The sequence below is a fragment of the Stegostoma tigrinum genome, chromosome 7, assembly GCF_030684315.1.
Source record: "Stegostoma tigrinum isolate sSteTig4 chromosome 7, sSteTig4.hap1, whole genome shotgun sequence".
NCBI lineage: Eukaryota > Metazoa > Chordata > Chondrichthyes > Orectolobiformes > Stegostomatidae > Stegostoma > Stegostoma tigrinum.
The window spans coordinates 71,806,157-71,828,578 of NC_081360.1; the positions used below are offsets into that span (position 1 = coordinate 71,806,157).

At 40.2% G+C, this 22,422-nt stretch overlaps 1 protein-coding gene across 4 annotated transcripts in view; it reads right to left on the bottom strand.

Moving 5' to 3' along the window:
- The window catches only part of nckap5l (NCK-associated protein 5-like), a 752,792-nt gene that overhangs the window by 667,402 nt on the left and 62,968 nt on the right, over nucleotides 1–22,422 (bottom strand). The window lies entirely within an intron of this gene.

Sequence of the window (22,422 nt, forward strand, 5' to 3'; positions counted from 1 at the left end):
TTTTAATAAAAATGCCGACTCATAAGGATTGCGAATCAGCAAGCTTGTCCTCACTCAATTGTATTGTAATTTGCATGAACATTCACTAGGAAAAAGTAGCAAAAAGTTACAGATCAGATCAATTTATATTAAAACATGTAATTAAGTCAAGAGAATTTATAATTTATTCCAATTATAAGCCATAACATAATCAATGTTTTAAAAAACTTTTTTCTACAACTCTTCAAATAATACTAATTTTGCAATTGATAGAAAATGCATCAATGCTAAAAACATAAATTAAACTTATATTCAAGCAGTATAATTTAATATTTTATTTTTGCCTTGTTATAACATTGTTGGTGGACCTAGTCAGATTTCCCTTCCCAATGAAGTCCAAGTTGAATTTTGCCTTCAACATCTCACTTATTTCGACATTAATCGACAGGCTCACTCAGATGTTGAAAATATTTAAATATTACTGCTCAGTGAACAGGAATGAAATGCTTATTATACGTGTAATACATGGGATATCAATCAACAGAGGTCAGCAAATGGTGAACATTTCAAATACACCAAAATCCCTACGCACTTTGATGTAAATAACATTCATTATTGAACCATTTGTCAGGCATAAAGATTCCTTCTTTGATACAAAAATTGCTCAACTGACGCAGAGGGTGGAAAAAATAAGAGTTAAATTGCACGTAAAATTTAACTGTATGTATGGGAAAGGAGAAGTAAGAGTCAGACTTCAGCTCTTCATGTCAGCTGTTATTGTGGATTATGGCTGATCATCCACTTCAATACCACTTTTTTACACTATCTGTATATCCCCTGATGTAACTGGAAGAAGTATGCTGATTTCTATCCTGAACATACTCACTGACTGAGATCCCATAGCCCGCAGCTTAGAGAAATCCAAAGATTCATCACCCTCTGAGTAAAAGAATTGAAATACAATATTGGTTCCTGAGTGGATGAAATAAACTCCTGATTAGTAAATAAAATTAGAATACGTACTGTTCTATGGTAACGTGGCAGCATGGATTGAGAATTAGTAAATGGAAAGAAAATTCAGAGTAGGAATAAGTGGGTCATTCTCACGTTGGAAAGATGTGACGAGTGGATTATCAAATGATCAGTGTTTGGGCCTCAGCTGTTCACAATCTATTACAGTGAAATGGATACAGGAACGCATGGAATGAGTCCAAGACTGCAGATGACAAAACTAGGTGAGGAATGTGTGTTGTGAGAATGATGCATTGTGGCTTTAAAGACAGGCTGAGTGAGTGAGTGAGCGAGCAAGAACATGGCAGACAAAATAGAATGTGGATAGTTGGAGGAATGGAGGCGCAGCATATTTCTCAGATGGTAAGAGATTAGTAAATGTCAATGTTCAAAAATACCTTGGTATCTTTAATGATTAGGATGAGAGAAGGGTAACTTTAAATCAACAACAACTTGCATTTATGTAGAAATTGCAACATTAGAAAACATTTCTTCGTACTTCACCGCAGAAATTAACCAAATTTGACAACCTGCAATAAAGACTGCTAACCCAGCTATAACGGTGGTAAGAGGCAGAAACCCTCATTACATTTAAGAAGTATTTAGATGTACACGTGTGATGTCAAGGCATACAAGGCTATGGATAAGTGTTGGAAAATGGGATTAGAATATTTAGGTGTTTGTTTTTGACTGGGATAGACTCAAGGAGTCAAAAGGTCTTGTTCTGTGTGTAGACCATTATGACTCTATGACCAAAATTAGACATAGTTTTTAAAGAGATAGTAGGAACTGCAGATGCTGGAGATCTGAGATAACAAGATGTAGAGCTGGATGAACACAGCAGGCCAAGCAGCATCACAGGAGCAGGAAGGCTGACTTTTTGGGCCTAGACCCCTCAGGATCTAGGCCCGAAACGAGAACCTTCCTGCTCCTCTGATGCTGTTTGGCCTGCTGTGTTCATCCAGCTCTACATCTTGTCATCATAGATTTTAAAGGATTGTCTTGAAAGAGAAAAAGTCAGAGAGGGCTAGAAGGAAATTCCAGGGACCACACCCTTGGAGGCGTGGCTGCTAATGTTAGAAAAGGTAAGAGCAGGAACACCCAGAAGACAGAATTAGAGAAATACAGAGATGTTGAGGGTTAGGGAGGTTTCACAAACACTCAGTGGCAAGGCTACAGAAGAAAATTAGAAAAAGAAGGAGAAATTTTAGAATTGAGGTGTTACTGAACCTGGAGCTAATTTGGCAGGCACTAACTTGCCTGATGCTGTGAACAGAACTACTTGGCCCATGATGCATCCACCTATCAACCGCACTATCTATCGAAAGAGTCAAAACTTGAGGCAAAAAAAATCTTGCAGGATAATTCAAAGAAAGGCTCTGGAAAATTCTTCTGTCACTCTCCAGTGCAATTCTGGGAAACCTTGAACACTTATGACTCATCACAATCATAAATTACAACTTATCTCCTGTAATTGGAAATGTTCCCTTCTCAGTAATTTGTTGAGTTTTGTTTCAAAGGACAACAGCAACTCAGTAACCACATCTGGGGTAGAACAGTAACAGGTGAGGGTAAACTATATTTATGGGATGATGTTGCAATCCCTTCTCCATTCAATGAGATAATAAAGATTCCTAGACCATAAGGCCACAAGAAATATTAAAAGGAGTAGGTCTCACTGCCCTCAAGTCTATTCCACTTTACAATAGGATCATAGTGATCCAAAACAGTTTGCATGGCATTTCTCAGCATTGACGGGTTCTATCAACTTCCAAGGTTTAAATCCCACCAGTTTGCCTTCCCACACACATCTCAGAGAAAGAGAAGGTACCTCCTGGGAGATAATCTTGCACTAAGTATTATATGGCCTCCCCAACAAAGCATTGTGCCCTACTGATCCAAGAATATTATCATGCACGTTACCAGCAACACCATTTTTATACAATCATTATTAAAAACACTAATTTGCAAAAAAAGTTGTTCTTGAATTATTAGAATCTGCTCAAAATGCTCAAATGTTTACCCAGGTATAAACAAGTCTCAAAACCAAACCAACCAGTTGACACTGGGGCAAAGAAACATTGGCCCCAACATGTTTTAACTCAATAGTTCAGACTTAATGACATAACATTCCACGTACTTCGTGGCACATATCATAAATTCAATGGCATAATGCCCAGGCCTTCCATCCATTGAATTCCACACATGGGAATTTAGAATTGCACACTTGTAATCAGTGATATTTGTTGACACTTATATCTCTTTGGTACATTATTGTTTCTTTGCAATTTGTCGAACAGTTTACTTAATTGAAATACTACTTTCTCCACCAAAGTCTAATCTCTTCTTAGCTTTTTGCTTTGCAAATGATTGCATCATCTGAACAAGGAAGAGTCCCTTATGCAGTGATTTAATTCCGCCTTTCTCTCATTGTAATATCAACAGCATCAACATTAAGCCAGTAAATATTTCATGATTATGTTGAAATCCTTATTAGAATCTGGAAACCAAAAGGACCACATTTACTTAACCATCCCAAAAGAAGAAATTTCTGATCAAATTTCCTTATCTTGTACCTTTTACTTTAACCAAATTCAAGTCAACATAAATTATACTCATGCTAACAGACAAATCATCGTCAGTATGAACTATGTATTATAAATGATTGTAATATAAATTGTATATAAATCTTCCACTTTTATCAGGCAATCCATTCCACGTGTATGACCCCAGTGTCAACCTGAAAGTTCTTCAACATTTGGATTTTGCTCATGCAGAATTCCAGTCCTTTTCTTCAAGGATTTAACCAATTCTCCATACACAACTAGAGGCTGCCACTGCCATTATTTTATGCAATAGTGCACTTATTTTCGAAACCTTCTCTGCTCTTAGCTTCTGTTAGTCATGGCAGCTTGAACACACAATAACTGCTTTTATCTTCACATTCAGAAGTAATAATAAAAACTGTGACAACAGTCTTAAATGTGCTTCCAAAATGCTCAGGAATCTAGCGCTCTGACTTGGCATGCTGACCACCTCTGCTCTCTAGTTCTTCCTTTCCCTTCTTGTCTTATCACACCATCTTCAATTTTTTTTAAACTTAATTCATGTCTTCTCGCTCCCTGGTCAAGGGTTGCTAGACACAAAGATCTTTTGTCTTCTTTCAAAAATTATAATTGACCCCTTTGTGATGTATTGAAGTCTTCAAAGTTCTTCTTGAGCACTTTCTAAAAACAAAATCGCATTTCCCTAAAAGTTTTGAAGTAATTACACATTTTTCTAACTGTTACACCTTCCAAATCAAAATTTGTCACGATAGATCTTTTCCTTCTGGATCACCAAGTATATTCTCTGTTTCTTCTTACTTACTACTGCAATAAACTTGTTGCAATAACAAATCTACCAAACTTTAAACTTAGCTTTTCAGCTTCTTCTCTTACTTGAACTCCAATTTTGCTTCTGAAATCTTCTGATTTTTTTGACAAGAATGGATTTTCATCCAAACTTCATAGAGAAGGTTACTGGATGGGGCTGGTCAACCACCCATTTATAGCTACTACCTTGACCTATTTGCTTCCATAGTTAAGTGAATATGAATCAGTTGGGCAAGCATCAGCAGTATTCAGGAAAAATAACAAAGTTGCTGGAAAAGCTCAGCAGGCCTGGCAGCATCTGGGAAGGAGATAACAGAGTTAACATTTCAGGTCTAGTGACCCTTCCTCAGAACTGTTAATTCTGTTTTCTCCTCCACAGATGCTGCCAGACCTGCTGAGGTTTTCCAGCAACTTTGTTTTTGTTCCTGATTTATAGCATCCGCAGTTCTTTTGCTTTTTTTATCAACAGTATGCACGCTGCCATTGCTGGTTCTTCTGCATCAAGAGACACACAGAAAATATCTTCTTTAATGATCTAAAATATTAAACAAAATTGACTAGTTAAACTTAGCTTATCATTTGAACTCATGTTTAGAAGAATTATATCAGAAATGTTGAAAAAGATATTTTGAAACTATTGTTTATAAACAAATCTTAAACATAATAAAATTTTGTAAAGCTCTTCACAAAGGCAATATAAATGAAATATAGCACTCAGCAACATAGGCAGCTGTCAAGTCAGATGGTGAACACCTTGATGAAAAGTATGTTTTAAGGAGTCTAAGAGGAGGAAAGTGAGGGAGAGAAGCAGGAATGTATTGCGAAGAATTCCAGAATTTAAGGCCAATGCGAGTAAAGATGGCCAGCAAAGGTAGACCAATTAAAGCAAGGAATACTCAGCTTACCAGAATTACAGTAGTGCAGATGTCTTTGGAAAGATTTCGGAGCTGAAGAATGTTATAGACATATGAAAGGGCGAGGTCATGAAGGATGAGAATTTAAAGCCAATATATTGCTTGGCTGGGATTTAATGCAGATGATGATAGATGAATGGAACTTGATGTGAATTAAGAAATGGCAGCAGAGACAAACAATGTTTCAACAGGAATGACCCAATGAATCCACATTTATTTTTGCACTAATCCTGAAGCTGTAAAATGTAACTAGATAAAATCTTAACATTTAGCAATACACTCCTCATCCTTCCAAACTAGCAGTACTGCATGAAGTATTATTTTGAAAGCCCTAAGAAATTGTTGAAATGATTGCAAATGTTGCTTCCTTGACCTTTAACCAATCTTCATGATCACACGAAAAGGCCATTACTTGTTCAACACAGTTTCTACAAGATCTTGCAGATTGGATGGTGGCAAATGTTGTTCCACTTTTCAAGAAAGGAGGGAGAGAGAAAACAGGAAATTATAGACCAGTTAGCCTGACGTTAGTGGTGGGAAAGATGCTGGAGTCAATTATAAAAGATTAAATTACCGCTCATTTGGATAGCAGTAACAGAATAGATCAGAGTCAGCATGGATTTATGAAGGGGAAATCGTGCTTGACTAATCTTCTGGAATTTTTTGAGGATGTATCTATTTAGGTGGATAAGGGAGAACCAGTGGATGTAGTGTACCTGGACTTTCAGAAAGCCTTTGATAAAGTCCCGCATAGGAGATTGGTGAACAAAATTAGGGCACATGGTATTGGGGGCAAAATACTGAGTTGGATTGAAAATTGGCTGGCTGACAGGAAGCAAAGAGTAGTGATAAACGGGTCCCTTTCGGAATGGCAGGCAGTGACCAGTGGGGTACCACAAGGTTCGGTGCTGGGACTGCAGCTGTTTATGATATATATTAATGATATAGACAAAGGTATTAAAAATAATATTAGCAAATTTGCCGATGACACAAAGTTGGGTGGCAGTGTGAAATGTGAGGAGGATGTTATGAGAATACAGGGTGACTTGGACAGGCTAGGTGAGTGGACGGATGCGTGGCAGATGCAGTTTAATGTGGACAAATGTGCGGTTATACACTTTGGTGGCAAGAACAGGAAAGCAAATTACTATCTCAATGGAGTCAAGTTAGGTCAAGGGGAAGCACAACGAGATCTAGGTGTTCTTGTACATCAGTCAATGAAAGCAAGCATGCAGGTACAGCAGGCAGTGAAGAAAGCTAATAGCATGCTGGCCTTCATAACAATAGGAATTGAGTTAAGGAGCAAAGAGGTCCTTCTGCAGCTGTACAGGGCCCTGCTGAGACCGTACCTGGAGTATTGTGTCAGTTTTGGTCTCCAAATTTGAGGAAGGACATTCTTGCTATTGAGGGAGTGCAGCGTAGGTTCACGAGGTCAATTCCCGGAATGGTGGGACTATCATATGTTGAAAGATTGGAGCGACTGGGCTTGTATACACTTGAGTTTAGAAGGATGAGAGAGGATCTGATTGAGGCATATAAGATTATTAAGGGATCGGACATTCTGGAGGCAGGAAACATGTTTCCACTGATGGGTGAGTTCAGAACCAGAGGACACAGTTTAAAAATAAGGGGTAGGCCATTTAGAACAGAGTTGAGGAAAAACTTCTTCACCCAGAGAGTGTTGGGTATATGGAATGCTCTGCCCCAGAAGGCAGTGGAGGCCAACTCTCTGGATACTTTTAAGAAAGAGATAGATAGAGCTCTTAAAGATAGAGGAATCAAGGGCTATGGGGATAAGGCAGGAACTGGACACTGATTGTGGATGATCAGCCATGATCATAATGAATTGTGGTGCTGGCTCGAAGGGCTGAAAGGCCTACTCCAGCACCTATTGTCTATTGTCTATTGTCTATCAAAATCCATTTTCTTCCATTCAGATTACTTTGTTCTTGATCATGCAGTGAGTGGTTGGAAGAAGATCAAGTTTATGTCTCAGCTTGCCAAGATGTAAGAAGAGAGGGTGTAGTGAGGGCTTGAAAGTTTAAGTAGGTAGTAGAGGCTACTTATGATTTGTATATTATACAAAAACAGTTTATAGAAGGAAGTGTAATTGATTTTAAAACCATTATATATCTTTAGCTTGCTGTGAAGCAATGCAACTTAACATTTCATAACAAGCCTAACCTCATCTAATGGCTTAGACTGTTGGGGAAATTGAAGAAATACAAGCAAAGGTCCAAACCACAAAGGATGTTATTAATACAGTTTTGGATTATGTTGCCTTATAATTAGGACAATATGCAGTAAAATGTCAAAGTACCAAGATGCTCAGTGCTGCCTAAGGGAGTGACTGACAACACCAAACCTGAGAAGGCATTCATGATAGGCGAGTTTATTGAAAGCCATTGATATTATTGAGCTTTTTCAGTAGCCCTCACTACACCCTCTCTTCTTACATCTTGGCAAGCTGAGACATAAACATGATCTTCTTCCAACCACTGTTCACTGTGTAGTGAGTGATTAGAACAGCTCAATATAATCTTTCTTATTTCATAATGGATGCAATGTAAAGTTTAACAGGAATTTTTATATTCTAAATTTTATGAACTTAAACATGTTTTTAAATTAAAATAATATCTGCCTAACTGAACTTAAAGTTAGATAAATAAAAATGTTCCGAATACCACAGAACAAGATAAAAATGCCTTTCTTTTCAGTTTTACTTACGTGAAACTTTGATTTCAAATCAAGCTCAAGTTGACTAAAGTTCACAATTCAAAACATTTGGCAGTAATCACATTCTGTCTTTAACTTTACAAATATGGGCATGCAAAAAATCTTCACTATCTGTTCCAAAAGGGTAAGGGCATGGTAGATGTCTTCTAAACTCTTTTATATGAAAAACATTCTGTGTGTGTGTGTGTGTGTGTGTGTGTGTGTGTGTGTGTGTGTGTGTGTGTGTGTGTGTGTGTGTGTGTGTGTGTAGCTTTTTTTGGGAACAGTTTAATTTGTTTTTGCATGGGGTGTTGGCATCCATTAGAAGACTAGCAGTTGTTGCCCATTCACATTGCCCTTGAACTAATTAGGTTTCAATGCCATTTCAGAGGGAAGTTCAGAATCAACCGCATTGCTGTACACCTACAATCACATGTAGACCAGACCAGATAAGGTCATCAGATATCCTTCCCTGAAGGACATAAATGAACCAAATGGGTTTTGACAGCAGTGGTAGCCAGCTAATCATTAGACTCAATTAATTTAGCTCAAGATTTTATTGTCTTCAAACTTCACTAACCATCTATGGTGGAAATCAAGTGCATGCCCCTCGAACATTAGCTTGGTACTCTGGACTCCTGGCCTATGTGCCCTCTATTGTTTTCTGTTGCTACACACACCTACGAGGTCTATCCATGGCAAGAACCTCTGGAACAATGGAATGTCATGGGCAGACTGCTTAGAGGGAATATTGCTCCTCGTCCAGTAAAATTACCATTCTGCTGCTGTTTCCCAACAGGAATTATTCCTAATGTTGCAACTTGACACAAATGACATTATTCTGTAGCACTCAGTTCAGTTACATTGCTCAAAACTGACAGTAACTTTATTTTTGAATTTCACCTTGAATCATCTGTGCACACTGATAGTACAGTCTAGATTATATATCATTCAAATATGTTCAGAAGACAGAGCTAGGCTGAACTATGAATTAAGTCGGGTGAGGTTAGAAGAGCAGAGGATAAGGAGTACAGTAACCTAATCCTGATTTTTACAACCTATGCTGTGCAGGGCCGATACAAGCTGTGAGGAACATAATCTGCTTGACAAACTGGGAAGATGCAACATTGAATTTGAGTGAACTTTTTCTCAAATGGCAAAAAAAGAGATAAAAATAAATATAATGACTGCTCCATAAAGCCCGTTTCAAACAAACAATCAGGCTAAAACTAAATGTAATCAGCTAAATTTTCTTAGGCCTTAAAAGCAAGCTGAGTTGTTTTCCATTGCACTCCATCCTCAAGGGATAATATTGGAGGCAGGAATTAATGAGAGCAGAGACTACCTGTCCAGTGACCGTGAATTAAATTGGTCCATTTCTGGGCCAACTGGTGAATGTTGATGACATCACCTCTATTTTGATATTGTCACATTGTCCCCTACCTGACTCAGCAGTGAGGAGCTGTGAACTGGAGACTGCTGAAGGTCCTCCCATTGAACCTTCCACTTCTCTCTTCCATGACCATCGTTAATTGGACAGAGTGCCCACAGGCTGCTTCTTAATTATCTGTCTTTGAGTGCATCACTACTGACATCCCCCATGACCATCTCTTTGTTACTGACCCAAGATTGAGGGAAATGTTAGGATTGCACTCAACTGGGAAAATTCAGCCCCGTGACTCTCAAAGTTCCTTTCTATTTATCATCTTATACTGTCTATAGCAATGCAAAAAAAATGTTTGGGCTCTTCAGGGGAAAAAACGTGAAGAAATTTTTCTTTAACTCCCGAGGGCAAGTTCCAGGAGATCTCATAGTGGCCTGGTTAATATTTGCCAAAGCAATGAATTTATCCAGCTCCTTTCAGAAATTGAGCAGTCTCATTATACAAGCTGGTCATGTGTACAGTAACAAACATCAACAGCACAGTACAAAGAAACCCTTTTGGTATCTAACCTACTTCTCCGCATAGCTTTTAACCATGATGGCTCATGTACACCAACCTATTTATTTCAAACTTGAAAATGAAATTGAAATACAATCACTCTCAAGAAGTACCAATAACAATAAACGTACTGAGGTTCTTAGTCTTTACGGTGAAACTTCCATAGCCCATAATTTTTTGTTTTTCACCAAGGTATCCCCCTCATTATGGCAAATAATCAATGTGAATAAATGTGAAAGAAAGCAATACAACAATGTACTTATTTATAATGGTTCAAACTGTCATACACATTTTATCAGTTTTATCGAACATTAGTCAACATTTCAGTCTTAGCAAAAAGTCAGACATCAGAAAACAGTTCAAAAATGCTTGAGTTAGTAGGAACTGTAGATGCTGGAGTCTGAGATAACAAGGTGTGGAGCCGGATGAACACATCAGGCCAGGCAGCATCGAGGACCAGGAAAGCTGACATTTCCGAAAAAGGTGCTACACCTGCCTCTACACCTCTCCCCTCACCTCAATCCCAGGCCCCAAGAAAACCTTCCACATTAAACACATCCGTTGATGTGGTATATTGTATCCGCTGTTCCTGATGTGGCCTCCTCTACAATGGGGAAACCAAGCAGAGGGTTGGAGACCGCTTTGTGGAGTATCTACGCTCAGTTCGTGACAAACGACAATACCTCCCAGTTATGAACCACTTCAATTCCCCGTCCCACTCCTTGGATGACGTGTTCATCCTGGGCGTCCTCCAGTGCCACAATGATGCCAACCGAAAGCTGCAGGAACAGCACCTCATATTCCGCTTGGGAACTCGACAGCCCAATGGTCTCAATGTGAACTTCACAAGCTTCAAAATGTCCCCACCCCTGACCTCATCCCAATACCAGCCCAACTTATCCTCGCTTCCTTGACCTGTCTGTCTTTTCTCCCACCTATCCGCTCCTCCCTCCTCACTGACCAACATCCACCCCAACTGCCTACCTACACTCACCTTTACTGGCTTCATCCCCGCCTCCTTGACCTGTCCACCTTCTCTCCACCTATCTGCTCCTCTACCCACCTTCTATCATCACCTCCCCCTCTCTCTATTTATTTCAGAGCCCCCTTCCCCTCCCTCATTTCTGAAGAAGGGTCCAAACACAAAACATCAAAAATGCTTAAAGAGTCTGCAATAGATGACTCGCACATAGAACAGTGCTTCAAATCAAAGCTGCACAATAATCATGAAAGCAGACCAATTTTGCTCAAGGTTGGAGTTACAGATTATTAGCAATCAATCCTAGCTTGTGCTTGACTTGCCAAAACAACTTACTGTCTATAATCCGTCCACATTAATGTGAGCAGCATCAACTAAACCAGACATAACCTGCTGAAATAGTGCTTTCGCAAATGAAAATTTTTACATCGACATAAACTGAAAATGGACCATGAAGATTTTAAATAATGAGCTTGTGATTACTTCCTTTAGCAACTAGTTCCACTATGAAATTATCCTTTGGAAGGAAGATTGCGCATATGCTTCCTTCAAACTAAATGACATTTTAGATTGTATAAATGAAGACCTTGCTGGCTGAATCTTCTCAGCCTCTGAACAGTATGGACAATGGACAGTCAGTTGGGAAAATGTATCTTGCATTAAAACAAAGCTTTAATAGGGATGTGATGGACACTGAGGAGCTGGGAGAGTGGAAAAAATTTCCAAAGAGGAAGATGAGAACATTAAATAGGAGGAACATCACATTCACCATGATAGGGCAGTACAGCATTAGGCATAACAAACCAGAGGTTAGTACATCATAGCTCAAAAGTTGTGGTGTAGAAATGTGATGCATACATAATGAGCTGAGTGGTAGAGAATTATGTGAGATTGCTAAGAAACAGAAGCCTACCACAAAAACCCCTCACTTAGCTGATTTTTCATAAAACACAGTTGCATGTTTTCTCATCACCACCTGGCACCAGCTATTTGTTTCTGTCAATTCTTAGCAGTCCATTCCACACTTTTTGGAGTATAGTCCGTCAATATTTTTCCTTCCTTTGCTGCAGTGATTCTCACTCCAAATCTTTGATCAATAATGCAATACTGGTGTATTTCTTATAGTGATTCATGCAGTGTGTTATTGGGTCACTTCCATCTTATTCATATAAGGAGCCCACACAACTTCTATACTTCGGCATTGGTTGAACACATTTTTAGGATGCAATAACTGATATTTTTGTTGAAAACCAAAGACTGTGTCTCAGAAATCCAAGAAAGCATCTAAAGCAAATAGCAATCCGTTAGATGTGGAATCCCTATTGAGTACTGTTTGTAAGGTGGTATAATTGTGTATCCATGCCCTGGAGAATTTTACCATTGAACTTACTGCAATCTATTGATGGATGTTTTTGTTGATGATACACATCACATAGCTTTCATTGAAACTGAATGCCATCTCATACTGGACTTTCCATTTTTACTATTCCAAGAGTTAATCTTGCAGAGAATGATACCCACGTCATGAAGAAAGCAGGTTACTTCATTCCATGATATGAATGGAGTTGGTGAACTGGACAGAATTGGAAGGTTTTATAAAGTGCCCGCTGTAAGATAAATAAATGATATGTTGGAGTTTTATCCCTACAAGCAAGGGTGGAGCTGTTATTGATAGGAAAGTATGATTTGAACAGGAGCCTAAAATAATAGAGGACATGAAAGCATGTGGCAAATATCAAGTACTAACCTAGGCAGTGAGAGAGCCACTTACTGTACTTCAGCATGGCAATGAAGCAGTGCCTGAGCATGGTCTATTGATGAAGTTCCAGAAGTACTCAATGAGTACTTCAGCAATTCTACATTTTTTCCATATTTATTCACTACAGTAGAACTTGATTATTTCCTGTAATGAAGAGGATATGAAGGTTCCAGTACAAAGGCTGTGGCTAAGGCTTACACAACAATCTGCATCAAGGTCAATCATTTGTCATTCATGCTTCCACAGTCTTCCTCCATTTCAATGCCGGAATTCTAAGAGGAGAACCGTGAAAAACTAGGACAGATGGAGTAAATGCCTTTCATGTCAATTCCAGGATTTTCTTCAGCTCTTTGACTGAGTTTGCAGTCAAGGCACAGGAGAACCTCCACAGATTTTCACACTCTGCTGGTGATGATGAATATTGTCAATTGTCATAACCTCACATACCAATGCTTCTAGTGCCAGGTCCGGAGGAAAATTTGGAACAACAGACTCTGGCTGAATTTGCTTTGTGGCTTTTAACAGCGAATTCAGCATAACTTGGGTATGTAATACAGGACATTCTTTGTCTGCTTGACTCAATATTGAAGAAAATCGTTTATCCTACTATCTGTGTAGCAGCTCTCTGAAAAAGAAATTCATGGAGTCCACTGTTCTGATCTTGTCTCATTCTCAATGAATCTTTTTATTCATATTTTTACCCACTTCCCTTTTGAGCAGTTCTCTTTCTATTGTATTATATGAAGACTTCCATCATTTTTTAAGGATTCATATCAAAAGGATTATGTAAATAGATTCAGTTGAATTATTGAGGAGATAACGGAACACATTTTTCTTACGGGCACTGTGGGGTTTTACATTTTGAATGTACATATTAGAAATCACATGGCTTAAGCTAACTGCTTGAATTTGTTTACTGGAAATCACATGACTTTAGCCAACTGATTTGGATTTACTGTGAGTCACATGACTTCGATTAACAGCTTGTACCTTAATGGAAGTCAAATGTCTGAATTTATGGCTGTCAGGGGTACAGCTTATTAGATATAGTTTTGGAGTTCATTTGGGGTGCAGCCTGCAAGGAGAAAGATCCCCAGCTCAGCTTTTGTCTCTGAAAGCTTCAAGATGACTTCCTTTCAATATCCTGAATGAACTGCATTAGAAGAGATGCCCCAGGGTCAGCTGCATGTGTTTAGTGACAGTCATTTATGTCTAGTGACCCATCTCTTTGGACAAGGACACTTGATTAAGAGAAATTTGGTGCACTTCATATTTTATCCTTTTATTTTATGAAAGATAACAATCATCATGGCCAAAGTGATTTTCTCCACAGTTAATCAGCAAAGCAAGTTTCCTTATTATTCTTTAACTGGTGTGTGCTCACATATGTTTGAGGTTATTTAGAGGAGGAGCTATTTACTTTTCGGGACTTTAAAATGTGTGTTGGTCAGTTTTGCATATTTTTCCCAAATTAATTTTATCAATATAAATTAACAATGTTGCTGACTATTCAAGAAACTTGCATGATGGATTTGTTTGCTCCAAACAGCTAAAGGCTATAATTGGCCAAATTGGTAAGTGAGTAAAATATTTATATATACACTGGTCACAACGTGATAGTGAGACCAGAGAGTGACAATGTACTTCTTCAAACTCCATGTTAACAGCATGGAACTTCCTACAAGATAGAACAAAAATAAACTTGAGTTTGACTGCGCAGGTATGCACATGTCTTTTGGATAAAGAACCATCCAAGTCTAACAGCCCATCAATATACGTAAAGCACATAAAGCAGAAATCAATTGCACTGTTCCCTCTACATTCATTTACGAATCACTTGACAGCTCGCATCCTGTTATCCCCTTCTCCCACTGCACCCTTTATATGTCATCCTTGTCCAAATGTGCTTAAATAGCTGTATCTCCCTGTGCTTTTTTTTTGTCATTATTCTTGCAGATAATGCAGTATCAATTGAATATTCAGTTGTTTGAGCTAGTTTTATTTTCAATACAAGAAGAAAACAGTTACTGCTGAGGAGCTACTCCTACTTGGGGATCTACTGTGATGGCATGTCATGCACATCTATCTTGAACTGTCACATATCCACTGTAGCTTAGGTGTACAGTGTTACAAAACAAACTATTTCATCTAGTTTCACTTGGGTGTTTGCTTTTATTCCATGATTGTAATGTTGTCAAGTGTGGGCTCCATTCAATCAATTCTCCTTTTAGTCCAATGTGACCTGCTTGAGAAACAATGATTAAGTCTACAGTGGTGTGGAGTTTCTGGTCCAAGGTGCAAGTTTTCTTTTACCAATTAATGTCACATCATGGGCACAACATAGAATTGTGATGTGATAATGGGAACTGCAGATGCTGGAGAATCCAAGATAACAAAGTGTGTAGCTGGATGAAGACAGCAGGCCAAGCAGCATCTCAGGAGCACAAAAGCTGACATTTTGGGCCTAGACCCTTCATCAGAGAGGGGGATGGGGAGAGGGAATTGGAATAAATAGGGAGAGAGGGGAGGCGGACCGAAGATGGAGAGAAAAGAAGATAGGTAGAGAGGAGAGTATAGGTGGGGAGGTAGAGAGGGGATAGGTCAGTCCAGTGAAGACAGACAGGTCAAGGAGGCGGGATGAGGTAGGAAATGGAGGTGCGGCTTGAGGTGGGATGAAGGGATGGGTGAGACGAAGAACAGGCTAGGGAAGCGGAGACAGGCTGGGCTGGTTTTGGGATGCAGTGGGGGGAGGGGAAGAACTGGGCTGGTTTTGGGATGCAGTGGGGGAAGGGGAGATTTTGAAGCTTGTGAAGTCCACATTGATACCATTAGGCTGCAGGATTCCCAAGCGGAATATGAGTTGCTGTTCCTGCAACCTTCTACATTGCGGAAACCAAGCGGAGGCTTGGGGACCACTTTGCAGAACACCTCTGTTCGGTTCGCAACAAACAACTGCACCTCCCAGTCGCGAACCATTTGAACTCCCCCTCCCATTCCTCAGACGACATGCCCATCATGGGCCTCCTGCAGTACCACAATGGCTACCCAAAGGTTACAAAAACAGCAACTCATATTCCGCTTGGGAATCCTGCAGCCCAATGGTATCAATGTGGACTTCACAAGCTTCAAAATCTCCCCTTCCCCCACTGAATCCCAAAACCAGCCCAGTTTTCCCCTCCCCCCACTGCATCCCAAAACCAGCCCAGCCTGTCTCTGCTTTCCTAACCTGTTCTTCCTCTCACCCATCCCTTCCTCCCACCTCAATCCGCACCTCTATTTCCTACCTACTAACCTCATCCCGCCTCCTTGACCTGTCCGTCTTCCCTGGGCTGACCTATCCCCTCCCTACCTCCCCACCTATACTCTCCTCTCTACCTATCTTCTTTTATCTCCATCTTCAGTCCGCCTCCCCCTCTCTCCCTATTTATTCCAGAACCCTCTCCCCATCCCCCTCTCTGATGAAGGGTCTAGGCCCGAACCATCAGCTTTTGTGCTCCTGAGATGCTGCTTGGCCTGCTGTGTTCATTCAGCCCCACACTTTGTTATAAAGAATTGTGATGAGTCACTATTCTCACAGTTAATGCAGTATCAATTGTCCATTCAGTTACCTTGACTGTCTTTCAGAGGTTTTTAAACCTCCTCTGCATTTTATGGCAATGTGGTGATCTGACTGTTAGATTTAACTGCCTTAGCCACCTTTCTCCATGTTTGCATGGTTCTTTTGATGTTGCCAGCAGACATCCCTACAGCAACACAAACAACAATGCTGCTTCACATTGACACTCATCCTCTTCGTGATCTTCTTCAAGCTGTACCCAAACTCACTGTTGCAATTTGTCACTGCTGCCCCAATAATATTGAATTTGCCACCTTGAATCTTGAATTCGTGAGGCCAACTTCGAAGAGGTAATGAAGCCTGACCTAGTAAAACTTGGTAGATGGGCAGAATAACTGGTTTTCGAACATTTGCCCATATGTTTCGAGGCCATCATTTATCAAATGGCACATTTCACTGTTTCATATAGAACATCATCAAATTTGCTGGCAACATGCTTTGTTACTCTCTTGGTAGTTTGCGATCAACTCAAAGATCTAATAGTTCTATCTAGCTTTGAAATTCCTTGATCCTGAATTTTGCATGGTTCACCCTTGAATTCCTGGAACAATGGAATTCATGACTGAAAAAGGCTACAGATGTCAGAAGTCCAGAAATCTCCAATTAAGATTTGGCAGAAGGCCAGATCATTCTCTGGAAAAATTCAACTGCTTCATCTTTTTTGTCATGAGATTTAAAAAAGGCTGACAACTAACCAATATGACACCAAAGTAATCAACTTATATAACAACCTTTTGTCAACTTCCAGATCCAATTTTTTTTTAATAATTGTGATGAAATCAGCTGCTAGTTCCACTCCAATTTTCCTTTAACACTTAAAAGTTTGCCTTCAGTATCTGGTGCCTTTTGCAAGTTCCTTTTCACCAACATGCTTAGCACGACATTTTCATCAAGAGCCTTCCTATTTAATTGCTCCTACTTCTCCACTTTTACTTGCATCATATAAAGCAGTTAGGCAAAGTACCTATTACTACCTGTGACATGTTTATTCCTCCCTGATTGGGTGGCAATATAACCACTGGGCCATCAGGGAACAATAGAATTTCAAAAAGGAATTTCTCAATAAGCAGTGATAGAAATCTGTGTAATCCCAAAATTTCCATCATTGTTAGACTACAAAAATGCCTTACATCTGAGTTATATTCACACAAATTCTAAAATGCACATTTATCTTTGGAAACTAAATAGCAGACTCTCAAGGTAGATTGATTACTGATGTCTAGATGAAAAAGGAAAGAAAGGCAGTTTGCAAATACTGTCAAAAAAACACATTAATGTGAGGTTGTTGCAATTATGTAAATAAACAGGTTAATCCACCTCTTAATACTTAGGTTACAGTATGATTAAGGGGGCGGTTTATATTGAGAAAGCACTGAAACATTGTTCCATATCATCCCTATTTCCAAAATGGCACAACAGCTCAAAATACACGGGGCAATATTAATTGATTATGTTTGCAAACATAGACAACAACAGTTTGCATACATTTTAGGATTGAAAAGTTTATTTTACTAATGCATACATTTTTGCAGCACTGATTACTTTTCTACCATTAGTTGAATGTTTAAACAGCTATCAGCTAAAATTTTCAAAGCAAAGTCTCAGAATTTATTTCTTGTTGCTCTTGCATGAAATTCAACTTGTTCATGTGATGCTACAAATGGAAAATATAAACAAATGAATCGTTTTACATGAGTAATCCAACAACTCGCTGTGATACATGGAACTTAATGTAGTCAGTCGAGAAAGTTTTAAGGAAAATAGTCTCAGGCTACTTACTTTGAGAGAAGTAACATCTCCTGTGCCATTTTGATCCTGAAGCAGCAACACCAGTGTAGTGCTCACGTGGGTATCTATTAAGTTTTCTGGATTAATAACTGTGATTGAGAAACTTCTCAGCAATTTCACAAAGACAGCTGTTTACTGAGGAATCTTAATTTAATCAATGTCTGCAAAAAGTATGTGCTTCCAGCAAAATTTATGATTAGAGGAATTAATTTCTGTTGTGGTTACTTAAAAGCGTAACTTCATATATATCTGTTTGCAATTTGGGCTTCAAGTCCTTTGAAAGGGAATATACACCCTAATACAAGAAAACAATAAAGGGGAGAACATAAACATTGTGCAATGTGAACCCCCTCTGCCATTCAATACAATCATGGCTAAACTGATTGCCATCTTAATCCCAAATGCCTTACTACCATGCTGTGTGGCAGCACTTCCAGTGCATTGTAAATGCTGTTTTCTGCCAGAATCATCTGGGATATCTTGTGTAGATTTCTGCTGGTTTCAGTTGAGCTACTGGATGGAATCTTATTGGGGCCCAAACAACATGGACTGCGACAAGATGTGTGGCAGAATTGGGTGGCAGGTTCAGCAAGGCCCATCTTGTCATCAAGAGCAACTTGCACCATTTTTTATGCTTCTCACAAACAGCATATCAAGATTCTTGCTGGGCAGTGGCAAGTTGTCAATTAAGATGGCATGGTAGCTCAGTGGTTAGCACTTTTGCTTCACAGCACAATGGACCCCGGATTCAATTGCACCCGTGGGTAACTGTCTGTATGGAGTTTGCATTTTCTACCTGTGTCTGCATGGGTTTCCTCTGGGCGCTCCAGATTCCTCCCCAATCCAAAGATGGGCAAATTAGGTCAATTGGCCATGCTAAATTACCCCAAAATGTCCAGGGATATGTAGGCTAGCTACGTTAGCCATGGGAAATGTAGGATTACAAGGATAGCGTATGGGTGGGTGCTCTTTGGAGGGTTGGTGGGGACCTGTTGGGCCAAATGGCCTCTTTCAACGTTGTAGAGATTCTATGATTCTGAGTGTGTATCAAATGCCTCGTTAACTGCACAATTCACCTCATTAATATTCAGCCTCTCATCCTTCCAAATTCACCAACAAGCTTGACATTGGGAAAACCCAACTTGGAACCCAAAGGGAGCACCTGGTGGAGTAGCTTGCTTCTTCTTCTAATTGGCCTCCATGTTGGAAACTTGGCACCAAAATCTCAGGGCACATACCAAGGGCACTAGCAACATACACTGGCCATGTCCACTGACGTTGGCACCCAAAATGTACCAGACTCTAAGATGGCACATCTCTGATGCCCTTAGAGAGTGCTTCTACACCCATACTGCAGTTTGGGCTGCATCAACAATATCATTATCATGCTGTTATAGGGACACAGTGTGCTCAGGGTCACAAACCCATCTCTGGCATTGGGCCAGCCTGCTTCTCTGGCTCTTCACTTGGATGATTAACACTCACTGGATCTGACCACAATTGAATGCCCACAGCATCCCTCTTTTGCCAGTTTTGCAATTTGACCTTCATCCAGAGATACCAGGTTCATATTAATGATATCTTTCCATGCCATTTAATGCAGACTCAAAGCCATGAAGCTTGTTGTAGTTGTTAGGAGTCTCCTGTCAAGTCAAAGGGCATGGCTTTCACCAAGGTGTGCCAGCAGCGTAAGTCAAGAGCAGTATCCAATACCAGTTCACGCCCTGCTAGGGGCAGTTAGAGTCAAGACCTGCTCCTCATAAGAGGTGAGAAGCTGAAGATGGAAAGCAGATCATCTATCTTGGCTCTCACTGCCCTCATGTCAGCTGGTATTACAGAAGATTAAAGTGTGTGGCACTGCTATTGCTGCTGGTGCAAGGAGGGAGGAATCTCAAGCTAGCGATTAGGTAATGCAAAGAGCACACAGGGATAGTTGTTTGGAGGCTGGGGTGGGTCACAGCATGTGAGGCAAATGTTGCAAGCAACAGTGAAACTGATAGAGAAAGGGTTTTGGTGAGAGATAAGACAGCAGAGATAGAATGAGTGTGAGGTATCAGAGAGATGATGATGGAATGTAGAGTGGAGAAGGTCATTGACCCTTTTGCTACATTGCTATGTATTCGTCCAGGTGGCTGAGCCTGATTTAATGCAGGTGGCAACCTCGGGTTAGGCTGGCACAGATCTGTTGTTATGGCCTCCACTGCTGGAGCTGATGTGGAAGGAAAGTCCATCCAGCATGCACTCCAGGTCCCAGGTCACCAATTTCCCCATTTCCAGGGCAGATGCCCATAACCATGCAGGTATCTCCAGGCTGTCAGCTCATCTAGGGGCATGACACAAGGGCAAGCAATGCTGGTGAGCTCTAGGATATCTGTTGAGTGGCAAGTTACTCTGGAAATCACTTGCAAGAAATGCTATAGAAGCAAGGTAGGTTATAATGAGACAAGTTTGGTAAGATATGACAAAGGCTAGGTATTATAGCAAAAATACTAAAAATAACTCAATGCAACTTGATCTTTGCCAAAAATCATAAGACTTAGACCATTGATATCATATGGAGAAGGATGGTTACACGATGCTTTAGACAGAAGGTTGGGTCCCAACTTGGTTAAATGGTAAAGGTTTGCATCATTTACATCATTAATACTGAAAATATATTACTACTTTAGCCACACACTGTAAACATTAAGAACAATCATTCAGGGCTCTCTTCACTTAGTGAACACATGAGAATTTGTAAAAAGCACACCACAACTCTGGATAGCTCATCTCAGAAACAACCCTCATATCCTGATAGACAGAGATTATCTCCTCATGTCAATGACTCTGTCAGCTGCTTACTGCCTTATACAACAAGGTCAGAAGTCACACGACACCAGGTTATAGTCCAACAGGTTTTTTTTGAAATCACAAGCTTTCACAGTACTGTTCTTTCATCAAACATCACCTGACGAAAGCTTATGATTTCAAATAAACCTGTTGGGCTATAACCTGGTGTTGTATGACTTCTGACTTTCTCCACTCCAGTCTAACACCAGCACCTCCACATCATTATAAAAACAAAGCTTGGCTCCCTTCTAGATCAAATGTCTACCAAACTCGGTCTTATGTCATGACTCACTGGAATATTGTGCTGGAAATTAAGGCCCTCTATTCTCAGAGTTATCACAAAAGTTACAAATTATTTTAAAATGCACTAAGTTGGCATGGCAGGCTGATGGAGAAAGTGAAGTCACATGGGGTCCAGGGTGTGCTAGCTAGATGGATAAAAAACTGGCTGGGCAACAGGAGACAGAGGGTAGTAGTAGAAGGGAGTTTCTCAAATTGGAGACCTGTGACCAGTGGTGTTCCACAGGGATCTTTGCTGGGACCACTGTTGTTTGCGATATATGTAAATGATTTGGAGGAAGGTGTAGGTGGTCTGATCAGCAAGTTTCCTGATGACACTAAGATTGGTGGAGTAGCTGATAGTGAAGGGGACTGTCAGAAATTACAGCAGAATATAGATAGACTGGAGAGTTGGGCAGATAAATGGCAGATGGAGTTCAATCCGGGCAAATGCGAGGTGATGCATTTTGGACGATCAAATTCAAGGGTGAACTATACAGTAAATGGAAAAGTCCTAGGGAAAATTGATGAACAGAAAGATCTGGGTGTTCAGGTCCATTGTTCCCTGAAGGTGACAATGCAGGTCAATAGGGTGGTCAAGACGGCATATGGCATGCTCTCCTTCATTGGGCAGGGCATTGAGTACAAGAGTTGGCAGAACATGTTGCAGTTGTATAGGACTTTGGTTCGGCCACATTTGGAGTACTGTGTGCAGTTCTGGTCGCTACATTACCAAAAGGATGTGGATGCTTTGGAGTGGGTGCAGAGGAGGTTCACTAGGATGTTGCCTGGTATGGAGGGTGCTAGCTATGAAGAGAGGTTGAATAGATTAGGATTATTTTCATTAGAAAGACGGAGATTGAGGGGGGACCTGATTGAGGTCTACAAAATCATGAGGGATATAGACATGGTGGATAGCAAGAAGCTTTTCCCCAGAGTGGGGGACTCAATTACTAGGGCTCATGAGTTCAAAGTGAGAGGAGGCAAGTTTAAGGGAGATATGTGTGGAAAGTTCTTTACACTGAGGGTGGTGGGCGCCTGGAACGCGTTGCCAGCGGAGGTGGTAGACGCAGACACGTTAGCGTCTTTTAAGATATATTTGGACAGGTACATGGATGGGCAGGGAGCAAATGGACACAGACCATTAGAAAATAGATGACAGGTTAGATACAGGATCTTGATCAGGGCAGGCTTGGAGGGCCGAAGGGCCTGTTCCTGTGCTGTAGGTTTGTTTGTT